Source organism: Euprymna scolopes, chromosome 22 (assembly GCF_053919585.1).
Source record: "Euprymna scolopes isolate OS-2025 chromosome 22, ASM5391958v1, whole genome shotgun sequence".
In the NCBI taxonomy this organism is placed as follows: domain Eukaryota; kingdom Metazoa; phylum Mollusca; class Cephalopoda; order Sepiida; family Sepiolidae; genus Euprymna; species Euprymna scolopes.
This window is the reverse complement of record NC_136503.1, coordinates 35,996,389-36,008,779: the sequence shown is the minus strand read 5'-3', so window position 1 is coordinate 36,008,779 and position 12,391 is coordinate 35,996,389. Positions and strand designations below refer to the sequence as shown.

Here is a 12,391-nt window from a genome sequence, read left to right as displayed (position 1 = left end):
TGACGTCTTCCAGTATGGCCATTGACAAAACATGACGTCATAATCAAGATAACAGAACATGAAGCAATCAAAGCCCGGTGAGTTGTATAGACTAGATGACCTGTCGTCTAGTCTAGTCTCTTGGCGAACGTAACCTGTTATGTCAACGGCTTAATGGGATCAATGTCATCGCTTTCCATTTTCTCTTACTTGTTCTTCCATCTCTCTTTGCCCCACCTCCTGTCGCTCTATTTATCATCTCATCTCTCTCTTAGCTCATCAAATACTAAGTGGCGTATTTTTTATACGGAATTTTTAAAATATTTTTCTCGGTATTAATTACTAGCAGGGGGACCCGACGTTGCCCAGGATTGAATGATGATCAACGAATATTTCACACTCTGGATATGACCTTAAACTATATCCAGTGGTGAGGCCCCAGCTTGGGGGCTTTGGGTAGTATTGAGCCACCCTTTAATTGCCATTGCTCCCAGGTCCACTCTGACCCGGAGTGGTAGTACCTGTTAGGGTCCCAACTATGGGTTAAATAGAAACCAACTTGAAAACAACAAATATATTCTATTAAAAAATTTTCTTCGAAATCTTTGGATTCGGCATTAAATAACCTGAAAATGGTTGATATGCCGTAAAACAAAAACAACCAACCAACCTATATTTTTATTGTCATCGAAATCCATGAAAGCTTCACGTGACTCCATGTAGTAACTTAGTCCAAAGTATATGTTATTCTACATTGCACTCTAGAGAACCTACTGTTTCTTTTTATAAAATTATTTTATGTAATCTTCTTTCCAGATAACGGGAGAAAAGCATTAAGATATTTACGTGTAAGTTTGAACCTACATACAAAACAAACAAAAAAACACATAAATTTTCAATTCTTATAAAATTCTTTGCAGTTAATGAAAAAAAACTTATGTGCGGAGTTTGAACCTACAGACCTCCTCATTCAAAACAAAAAAAATACGCTGTCAACTTAAACCACAGTATAATTTTCAGAGGCTGTTGTTCTATCATTGTTACTAAGCGACGGCTTGGAAAAAATGGCTTTACCGATGATAGATAAATTAAACTAACAGTTTCGATTATCGATTATCGGTAATTATCGGGGGTATTCTGAGACAAAACTTAACTAAGATCACTACCAGACTTATATACTAAAGTTCTGTAAATTTTAAAGAAAATCTGTTCAGCCGTTTCGGAGGCTATAAGGAACAAACGAACACACAGACACAGATAAAGTTGCATTTATATAATTGTAGAGATAAAGCGGAAGAACTTAGGTAAAAATGGAAATTGACATAGTGCTGTACCAACACTGTTCAATACGAGAGTATAAACTAATAATAAAAACCCTCTAAACCTAATGACAATTGAAAAAAATGCATTTATTCCTCGGAATGGCAAGTGTAATTAAAGTACGAATGTTAATTATTTTTTTAAAATAAAAACTGGAACACTTATCTAAACTAAACTTCTTCCGTACAGACCGACTTTATCAATTTGAAATAATGAACAGAAAACAAATAAGAGAATTTTTCTTTTAATAAACGTACAAAACGAGATTGTAAGTAATAGAAACGTGTTAAAATGAAAAAGTCACACAATTTGAAGTGGTTTACGCACAGCTTTGGCTAGTTATCCATAAGGAAAAATATCTGCATAGTACGCTTCTCATTTCTTTGTGTTGGTGGTTAGAGTTAGGATTAGGGTTGGTTCCAATCCCTGTAACGACACATTCTTTCCAAATCAATCAAGAGAAGCGTGTTCCTTGGCCTTGTGCCGTGTTGATTGCAATATGACACGTAGATCGTACCTTAAAGTAAAATCATGTGACGTCGATCGCAATGGAAGTGTAGATGTTGTACTGAAGTACGAGGAGTATTCCAAAAATAATGCCTTCTATTTTTCTATTCTTCCCCATAAATCAGAGAGGATTTAAAACTGGATTGTTATGATGACTGAACTTATGCATTCATGACTTGAACATTTAATATCTCTGTTACAGAATTTGATGGTATGAGGACTCTAAGAAAGCAACCCTGTCATTGACATGCGTCAGAAGCATAGGTGAGTCATTGAATTCCTGGCAAAAGTGCATTGAGAATAGTGATGACTATGTAGAAAAATAAATTCTGGAGCACAAAAGGTCGCTCGTTTTAATGGAACCACTCCCGTCTTTGAGTTGGAAAAATAGGAGGATTTACTTTTGCAACGACTCTGGTAGATTCAGAATGTGTGGATAACAATCCAAAGCAGCACCATATCTTGTTATTCAGCTCGATAAAAAAAAAAATGGTTTCTATCGCATCGAAATCTGATTCCAAAACTAACAGGTTCCGATCTAGCTGAACACGAAGAAGGGAAAAACTTGCATGATAAAAAATAAAACAAAGCAGGACTGACAGTCATAGAATGCGAGTTTGACAGATCCTTTTATGAACGCCATTCGCTGGTGAAGTGAAATCGATTGACAGTAGGTGATCTGCTTTCATGTTCGACTTTTTTACAAGGAGAGGCACCACTTATCTAGTCCAAAAAGCCACTCGAGTATAAGGGCTAATGAGTATATAATAGTTATCAGGACAACAGCGTAGTAATCGTTAGTAGTGAGAATTTGGTATAATTTGATTATTTAAAGAGGTGGCTCAGCAAGAACTTGTTTACATTGGACTTGAAGTCGATCATACTGTAATCAGCTGGAAAGCAGGCCAGCGGAACAGAATTCTACGGACGGGAGGTTTTAGGAAAGAAGCTTTGTTCATGGAATTCACGTTTGGAATAAGGCACAGATAGAGAGTGGGAGAAATTGTTAATAGTAATCATAGCTAGATGAGAGATTTTTGAAAGTTGTGTTGAAAAGGGACCATAGATTGAAGCTCGGACAAGCACTTGCCATGAAAATAAACATAGAGCAAAGACGGGCTGGCAACGTCTCTTCTGTGGGAAAGACGCAAGAGAGATAATAAAATCTCAACAAATAATTTCATGTTAAAAAAAAAACAGATTTATTGACATCTGGAAACATAGCTCAGTGTTAGAGCATTCGCCTACAGATCGAATGATCCCTAGTTCAATATACTTCACATTTTATTTTTATATTTTTTTATATTAATGAATTCAATTTACGATAAAAGAAGACTTACCATTTAAAATCGCCGCAAATCATTTCTTTGTTTGCATATTTTAAAACTAAACATTAATCAGAAGTGAGTTTCCAGGGCATTCGCCATCAAACTCAAATATCAGCTGACGTGATATTATATACCAATACAGACGGAAATTGATGAACTACATTATCATTATTATTTTTTGTTTTGTTTTGTTTTTTTTGCTTTTTGCTAATTAGTACACCAGGAAAATTATTCCTCATAATGCATAATATTCAATAGAGGAGTGATTTTATAATAATACATATGCAATCTGTATAAATTAAAATATCATGTTTAAGCGTATTGTACGACCGAGCAACGCCGGGTTTCCAGCTAGTTTTGTACATATTATTATAGAGTCAATTTTCTATTGATTCTTAGATATTATAAAGTTGTGATTTCAAAAATAAAAAAATATATTCATAAGACTTGGGTGCATCAGCTTCTATCGAAACCGAAACGAAAACTTATGGAGAATATATATATATATATATATATATATATATATATATATATATATATATATATATATATATATATATATATATATATATAAAACTTTAGTTCCTTCAGCTATGATCGAAACCGAAACCAAAGCTTATAAAGAATTCTTGGTAAAATTATTTATTACAAATAATGGAAGATCATAACAATTAAACGACAGGCACTCGGAAGGAAAAGATGTAAGCTTGACACACAAAATAACACACACGCTACCGTATTAATATATAGATATCTCTGTTTACGCTAAAAGAAAATATTACCTCTCGTTTGACATCGCCGTCTAATTTACATGTGTGTATCTGTATCCACTATAAACTCGTGTGCAAAGTGTATATGAATAATAAAGTATAATGATGATAAAATAATAATATGGATAATATGTAAGTAAAGATACTATTTTAGTTAAACAAGAAGAATATCATAACAGATATGTTATACATTTTTTAATGAAATAAAAATTGAATAAATAAAGGGTAGTAATTGTTAACCACCGGGACATTGGTACGTCTTGTATATTATACATGTACATCAGAATCCTATTGTTAAGTTTAACCGTAAATATCAATGACCTCTTTTTAGCCAGTGGCCAATCGATCATCATTTATGCATACTAACTACACAAAATACTCATGTTGTAGAGAGTTAAGCTATAAATAATATAATTAAATTATAGCAGGCCCAGAATTGGTAGCAAACTATCACAGAACTGGGGCACACGGTGTTGTGGTCCTTTTTAAGGGGTCACAATGTTAAGATGAAAGAGTTCCAGCGTGTTCATTACGAGCGGTTAAACTACGCGTGTGTTCTCGGTGTTTATTTGCTTCTCTACGAAAACAACATGTGACCTATGGTCGTTGTTAATGTGGGAGAAAACCAGCTCCTCCAAAAGGATGCATTCTGGCAGTGTGCAAAAATACAATTGTTTCCCCTCCATTTACTAGGAACAATTTAACTTGGATGCAGCGTCAGATCATACACCACACACCACTCTGGCCCGGGCCGGACACCAGGCTGGCCAAGAGGAGGGACGTGTATGCTCTCTTCTCGAAGGCAGAAATGTCTGACTTACCAAGTACCAGACGAATCCATACTATCATAGATAGAGGAGTGTTAAATATGCCTGAACTCACGGCAAATTTTCAATCTAATAATCCACATAATAATAAACATACACTCAAAATTAGATAATCGTGTATGCGAAACACAACAAAATAGTAAGCAAGTAAAAATGTAATAGTGTTTCCCCATTGTTGCATTTTTTTACACAGGAGTCACCAATTATCAAGGCTCAGATGCCACTCGAGGATAAGGGTTAAAGAGTGAACTGTGTCAGAAATAGTAATCGTTAGTAGTGGAAATTCGGTAAATTTGAAAACTGTAGTGGAACGGCTCATCAAGAACTTGCTTACATTGGACTTGAAGACAGCCATATTGTAGTGGGCTGGAAAGCAGGTAAGTAAGTATATATGTATGTCTATTGGTTAAAATATTTATTAATAGTAATAATTATTGAATGCACGGTTTTCTCTTTTTTCGGATTTACTAAATCACTTTCATCCTTCTATGTAGTTGAAAGCAACAAGAAATAGGGTTCATTTGGTATCAGCTGCGTATACTTAAATGCCAGTTCGACCATTTGTGCACTAGAAATGGATATGGCGTCACATGGCCTAAAGTTAAAGAAGTTTAATGGTAGAGTTTGCAGCTCTTGGTAACATGCTCGTGCAAACTTTTGGTTTTGTAGATGTATGGACATGATGAATCAATAATTATCGACCTATCTAACCCCGTCTCACTGAAAACAGATCATTTTAGGTAAATGCAACTTTTCTCGTCTTAAACGTCCTTTGTTATCCTAATGATCTGGGTGTACGCGAACTTGTTCGTAGTCTGCATTTTCTTGGTCGAATATCATGACACAGTAATTAGCAGGCAGCACGGTATGTCATGAACGTTCATGTATTCAGATAATTGTGACCTGTGAGACATTGTATCTCTAAAAGGAGGAGGTATATATATATATATATATATATATAGCCAGTAGAGTTTAGTTTCCTAGTTTATATATAGCTCGTCTGAACTCCAATCTCTGGTCCCCCCTCGCCAATCTTTCACGAAAAACACCCGTCTAGCTGAATCCACTGTGAAATATTTCCCCCACTCTTTATCTGTGTCTAAATCAAAACGTGGATTCCATGAACAAAGCTTCTTTCTTAGAACTGCACGCCTGTGGAACTCTGTTCCGTCTTCCTGCTTCCCACCTGACTACAACTTGGATTTCTTCAAGTCCAACGTTAACAAATTCCTAATGAACCGCCCCTTAAATAAACACTTCATCAAATTTCCACACTAACATAATGTACTTGCAATAACCCTTATCCCTGAGTGGCTTCCGGGCCTTGATAAGTGGTGACATTGTGTAAAAATAATATATATATATATAACAGTGTAGTTTAATTCCAATATATATATATATATATATATATATATATATATATATATATCAAAAGTCTCCCATTTTGTTGTTAAAACTTACTTGATAACGTCCACGCCTTTCGATTAGGGATCATTGAATATCGCCTTTGAGTTTCAGAAAAAGAAAAAAAAACTACATAAAGTAAGGTGAAATCGGAAACCGTTTTAGTACGGCGAAATGGGGCGTTTTGAGCAAGTGCGTTGTTGCAGTAGAAAAAGGCATAAACAAAAGCACACGAAAATTGCGGAATGTGTGTAAGAAAAAAAGCTAAGTCCGCATTTATATATTCCTACGATTCAGTGTTAGGTAATAATACATTATGCACATCCTTCCTTTTGACCCTAGCTCACACAGCATGTAGCGCGCCCAGTAACGTTACTCTTAAGATACTTCGTTCTTATATAAATACCCAAGTTCAACAATTACTGATCGTCACGGTGTTGTCTAACCGTCTTCCTAACAATCATTCACTCTTATTTTTAATTGGCTCCTAGACCTTAGTAACAGGTGACCACAAAGTAAAATAAAAATTCTATTTTACTTATTTCACTTATCATTTTTAATCATCTCATGATATTACTTATCCTTCAACTTTTAATCCATCCATCTCATGAACACTTATTCTTGATTGGTGTCTTGTTCTTCAGAAGTTGTGACTGGTTAGGAAAATAACAAAAGCACAACCATGCACATAAAGAAAAGACAAAGAAGGAACATTTATAAGAAATAAATTGAATCAACACGCATATATATATATATATATATATATATATATATATATATATATATATAAAGCATTAATCGATGACAGATAAAATCATGTGAATGGAATTGCAAAACGAAACCTAACATAAGAAAAGAAGATAAAAGATAGAAACAAGAAATACAAGAAACTTTTGTACTTAGATTTTGGCTCACCGATGCAGTTTTACATCGAAAACTGTAGTAAGCGAGTGTGTGTAACGGAAAGTCGATGGTGAACTGGGAAGAAAAGACTTCTTTCCTGCATTAAGTGAAAAACTACTCATGTGTCTGTCTTTCAAACATAAAATAAGTTCGCTGTAGTTTATAACACACTAAAGAACTCGCAGCGTCGCTGACCTTGCAAAAAGAAATAGTTTTTCTTAAAAAACTTTGCTTAAAAAAAGTAATTTTCAACGTTTAATTTATAGACTTTGCATCCTTCAGTACAATGGTATGCAGAAGTCTGATAATGATCTGATTTAAGTGGAGAATTGTATGCCATTTATGCAATAAACACTCATCATAAGTTCTAGAACTGAAAAATATGAGAAAGGGGTAGTTTAAATATGTTGCAATATTTTTAACTGTAATGGTGGTATGATACCGCACAGTCCGGAGATTCTATTTATAAACGACGCTGGTAGGAACTGACGAATCAAATTAATTCACGTTCTGCTACCAACCAATCAGAAACCAGAATTGCTCCATAAAAATTAAACGTTTTCTGTAGCAACTTCGCATATGTTTTCTTCGTGTCAACACGGGAAGAATCTTTTGCTCTGTTGATACCAACTCAAAAACTACTGAGAACCAGTCAACTCCAGAACTCTGTTTACTGAGAGCCACTCATCTGCAGAACTTGTATAGAATATCTAACCATCGGAAACTGTTCTGAAACTAAACATGGCTTACAACTCTAGAATAGAGGGAGCTCTAATTTAGATGCTCGGGAACACTGCACAAATCCTACTTCAGTACTCTCTTTGAAATTGAAGATGATCAACCATATCTCTCAAATACCTTCATATTTTTATTTTTTTATAGAGACTAATAGGAGTTTTTGGTCTCGTGATAGTTTTTCTGGAAGTCAAGTTTACCCAACTAGTTAAGCCATTGTTTATTACCGATTTTAATGGCTCGTGCTAATTACGTTGTTCAGAAAATACTGAACAATTTTTTCAATCACTACACAAAAAGATGATTGCGGTTGTTAATTTTTTAGTGTCTTATAAAGAATACACACAGAATAAGTAATAACTAACTAGTAGGGAGACCCGACTATGCAAGGGATGTAATGATAATTGACAAATTTTTCACTCTCCCATATTTTAATTCTCATCGAAATCTATGACAATGACTATTTTTCAATCGAATCTGTCTGCTCTAGTCGGGGACTCACTTCAAAGTACGAAGAGAAAACTTTGTATGCCTTCTCTCAGTGACTTAGTTCGTAATACAGTGTACTCTACATTGCACTGTAGAGAGCCTACTGTTGATTTTATAATCTTATATATAATGGCTTGAATTACAGTTTAAAATGCAAAGGCCAAGTATCATGCTTCAATTGTGCTCTAAATAAAAAAAATTCATTTCGAACGGACTGTCTTATCAAAGAATTTACTATTGATTTAAAAATGTTGTTATATAATGATCTGAATTAAAAGATAAACTGCAAAAGTCAAGTATCGTGGATCAATTATATTTAAAACAGAAATATTCATTTCGGACGCGCCTCTGTTTTATCAGAAGAACTTACTGTTGATTTAATACGCCCGGTCCTTTTGCTTGTGCGATGATAAATTATTTCAGGTGCACTTGTGATGTTAGGCTTTGTAAGGTGTCAACTTTAACTGTTCCTTTTTTAATCGGATTTTTCGATTATTGAGAAATAATTTTCAGTACTTATCAGTAGCATTCCTAAGAACACTTCCAGACACATAAAGTATATAGTGTGAAAGTTCAGAATCGGTCTAGCCGTTTCAGAGTCTATAAGAAACTCACTCACTCATACAAAGTGCCTTTTATATATAAGTAAATATGTAGTTTTCTAAATTTACATTCAATTCCTATAGACTGAGAGACTGCACATTAATTTTACTTCTTCTGGGATATGTAATACAAAGTTAGGTATGTGTATTTGTTTACTCACACACACACACACACACACACACACACACACATATATATATATATATATATATAATTTGTATCCGGCTTGGTACTTTCTCAGTATTTTGTTCAGGGGCATCATGGCTATGATGAACAGTAAATGGTGATAGTGAATCTCCTTGGAAGATGCCTCTTTGTATGTTAATTTCTGTTATGTGTTGTCCATCAGCTGTCAGTTCCAGTCTCCATGTTTTCATTGCATTTTCAATCACGTTGATGATTCTGGTTGGTATTTTATACATTTTTAAGCATTTTATTATCCATGTTTGAGGGATCCTGTCGTGCGCCTTTTTGTAGTCGATCCATGGCATGGCTGAATGCTTTCTTCTTCTTTTTACCTCCTTTTGATCTATGTATAGCAGATCACGTGTTCCTTTTTTCCTTTCTGGCGTCCTTTCTGTTCCTCGGGGAGAAGTTCACGATTATTCAGGGAGTGGTAGATTTGTTCCCTCAGTTGTGCTATTAGTATTTTTATTGTTTTGTTGTTGTTGTTATTGTTGTTGTTGTTGTTGTTCTTCTTCTTCTTATTATTATTATTATTATTATTATTATTATTATTAATAATGATAATAAAAATATAATCGCATACATATATAATTAATGTGAAAAATTTATAAATGTTTATATTCTTATTTATATCTTATTTGTTGAAAAATATTAATATTCAAGATTTTTTTAAAATAGACTTTCAACTAAACCAAAATTGATCATTTATATATATATATATATATATATATATATATATATATATATATATATATATATATATATGCGTGCGTGTGTTATTATTATTATATATTGCACATTGCTATGATTTTAATGAGGTGGTTGGGGAATTATATGTATCGTATGTGTATCATGGTATTGACAGCATTCTTACCAAAAGAAGTCTCACTAAGAAAAGATCTTGTATGGAAATCACCGAAAATAAAGTAATCTTTTCTTACGTTCGTTTTTTTTTTTTTTTTTTCAATTTCTGTCTTTTTTATTCTTTTTTAAAATTATCTTACCTCCTAATTTGTTGCTGGTGCTACCAAACTAACTTTTTTAAACTTAACTGCACTAAACCTTTAAGTTATTGTTTTCCCTTTCACTTTGAAAAAAATCAATCATGTTCTTCAAAACCAAAACTAAAATCACCAATTTTTCTCCAAACAACCAAATTAAACATTATAAATAGATATTTGAAGATATAAAGATCATGACGCATAAAGACTTTTGCCAAAATACATGGACCTGAAAATGGTTAATATGCCATAAAACAAAAACAATGAAATTAAACGTCATAAATAAGCATGCTCAGATCTGAAGAACTTTCATCAAAGAATTTTTTTTTAATTACCAAATTCTGTATTAAATTACACAAGTGTTAGTATGTCGTAAAATAAAAAAGTAAGCACACTATCATTTTAAATGTACGAATATGAGTATGTAGAGTTGCGATTTAAGTTATTTTGAAATTATAGCATAGGATGCGGCATAATCGCGTTGACACACCGAAGTTAAGCAACGTTAAACCTGGTTAGTACCAGATGGGTGACCATTTAGGAATTCTAGGCCCTGTATTTGCTCTCCGCTTATCTTGGCATTTGTTTTCAGTCACCTTGCACATACACTTCACTTGTTACTGGTATTTAACAATGTTGACTCAGGAGAGGTGTGGTTGGAGATTGCGCACCTCCTGCCACAAACATTTCACGTGCAGGAACCCCTTCGTGGGTATCCAATATCTGTTAAAGACTGTTAAATTATATTATAAAGACTAATAAAGTTGGTTACAGTTGTTGCAAGTCGATATTTACTTCGAGTCAGACAATATAACATCAAAATTATTCTCTTTAGTTCCTCTTCCTCTAAACATCAAGAAGTATCAATGAGGTATGGACTTAACCGATAAGTGATTTAATGAGGTTAGATTCAAAGAAAACTACAGCTCTGTGTTTAGATTCTTCGAAAAAGTTATAACTCATTAAAACTTATTTGAATGTACTAAATGCAAACATATTGGTTTTCATAACATAAAAACAAACATGGGCATTCATATAGACAGATTTGGGCCATCGGTAAATATATTTGATACTAGCAGGCTGCCCGGCGTTGCCCGGTCGTAAAATACGCATAAATATTTTATTTTATTTATGCATAAATCTTATTTATTATAAACAAAAATACCATACTTATTAAGCGTAAGATTAAATTCCTTTTAAAAAATGAAGTGAAAAATAACGAAAATAAACTGAGATATTTGCATGCGAGTATTATGATTTTTTTCTAAATAGTTCACTTCTTGTAAGTAAAAAAAATACTCGAGCTCTGATCTAAACCAAAACCGAAAGACAGTGAATCAAGTACGATAACCAGTGGACTAGCTTGACATGTTTTTCAAAACGTGTTTTCAAACCTACTTATTCTTAACACAAGTAATCACTCATGTGACTTATGCACGCATGAGCATTCGTGAAACAGTTGAAAAACAAATAAAAATTCGATCAACCCCCACCACGTATCATTTTTTCAGTTTTGACCCGTTAGCAGCCCTTTTACCGAATGAAATCCAATTTAAAGTTTTCCACCTCTCTGAATACCCTAACACCAAATTTATTGACTATATGATTGAGAAGTGTCCTCACACACACACACACACACACACACATTCTCACTTTTATAGATATATACATTTATAAATAAATGGTAGTAAAGAAAAATTAATAAAAATTGGGGTAAACCTACTTATGTGTATAGAATATAATATTATACAGATCGATAAATAGATGATTGGTAAGAAGTTCAGTATGTACGTAAACAGAAATTCAGCTATATATAAAAGGTCTATATATATATATATATATATATATATATATATATATATATACACACCGCTGATCAAAAATGTAAGACTATTTAAAATTCTTTTTCAAAAACTTTTTTAAGGACAGATTTTAAACTCTTCCGGCTTAAGGTCACCAATACTACAATCTAAAAGGTTATGAAAACAAAAAACTACATTCCAAAGATTTATTTTTAAAATTTACACGTTTATTAAATTAGGCTTTTTATACATGATCAAAATTATAAGACCAGAGACAAAAATGCTATTAAATTGTACGAAAAATATATGAAAAGTGTATGAAAACATTCAACAATCAATTGGCTATAAAATAAAATAATTTTCCCCTGAACATAGCGTTTTTGCTCTCGGATTAATTATAAACTTAAAGAATATTCATAGCTCTAGGTTTTCACTATTGAGCTATTAATGCTTTATCTAAGAAATATATTTAAAAAGAAATATATATGTATATGTATGGCCTCTGTTCTATACAGGAGACTATGGATACCTCTTGTA

At 33.1% G+C, this 12,391-nt stretch overlaps 1 protein-coding gene across 1 annotated transcript in view; it reads left to right on the top strand.

The window, feature by feature from the left end:
* Positions 1–12,391, top strand: part of LOC145243966 (leukocyte tyrosine kinase receptor-like) — a 491,379-nt gene that overhangs the window by 122,921 nt on the left and 356,067 nt on the right. The gene's annotated exons all lie outside the window — the stretch shown is intronic.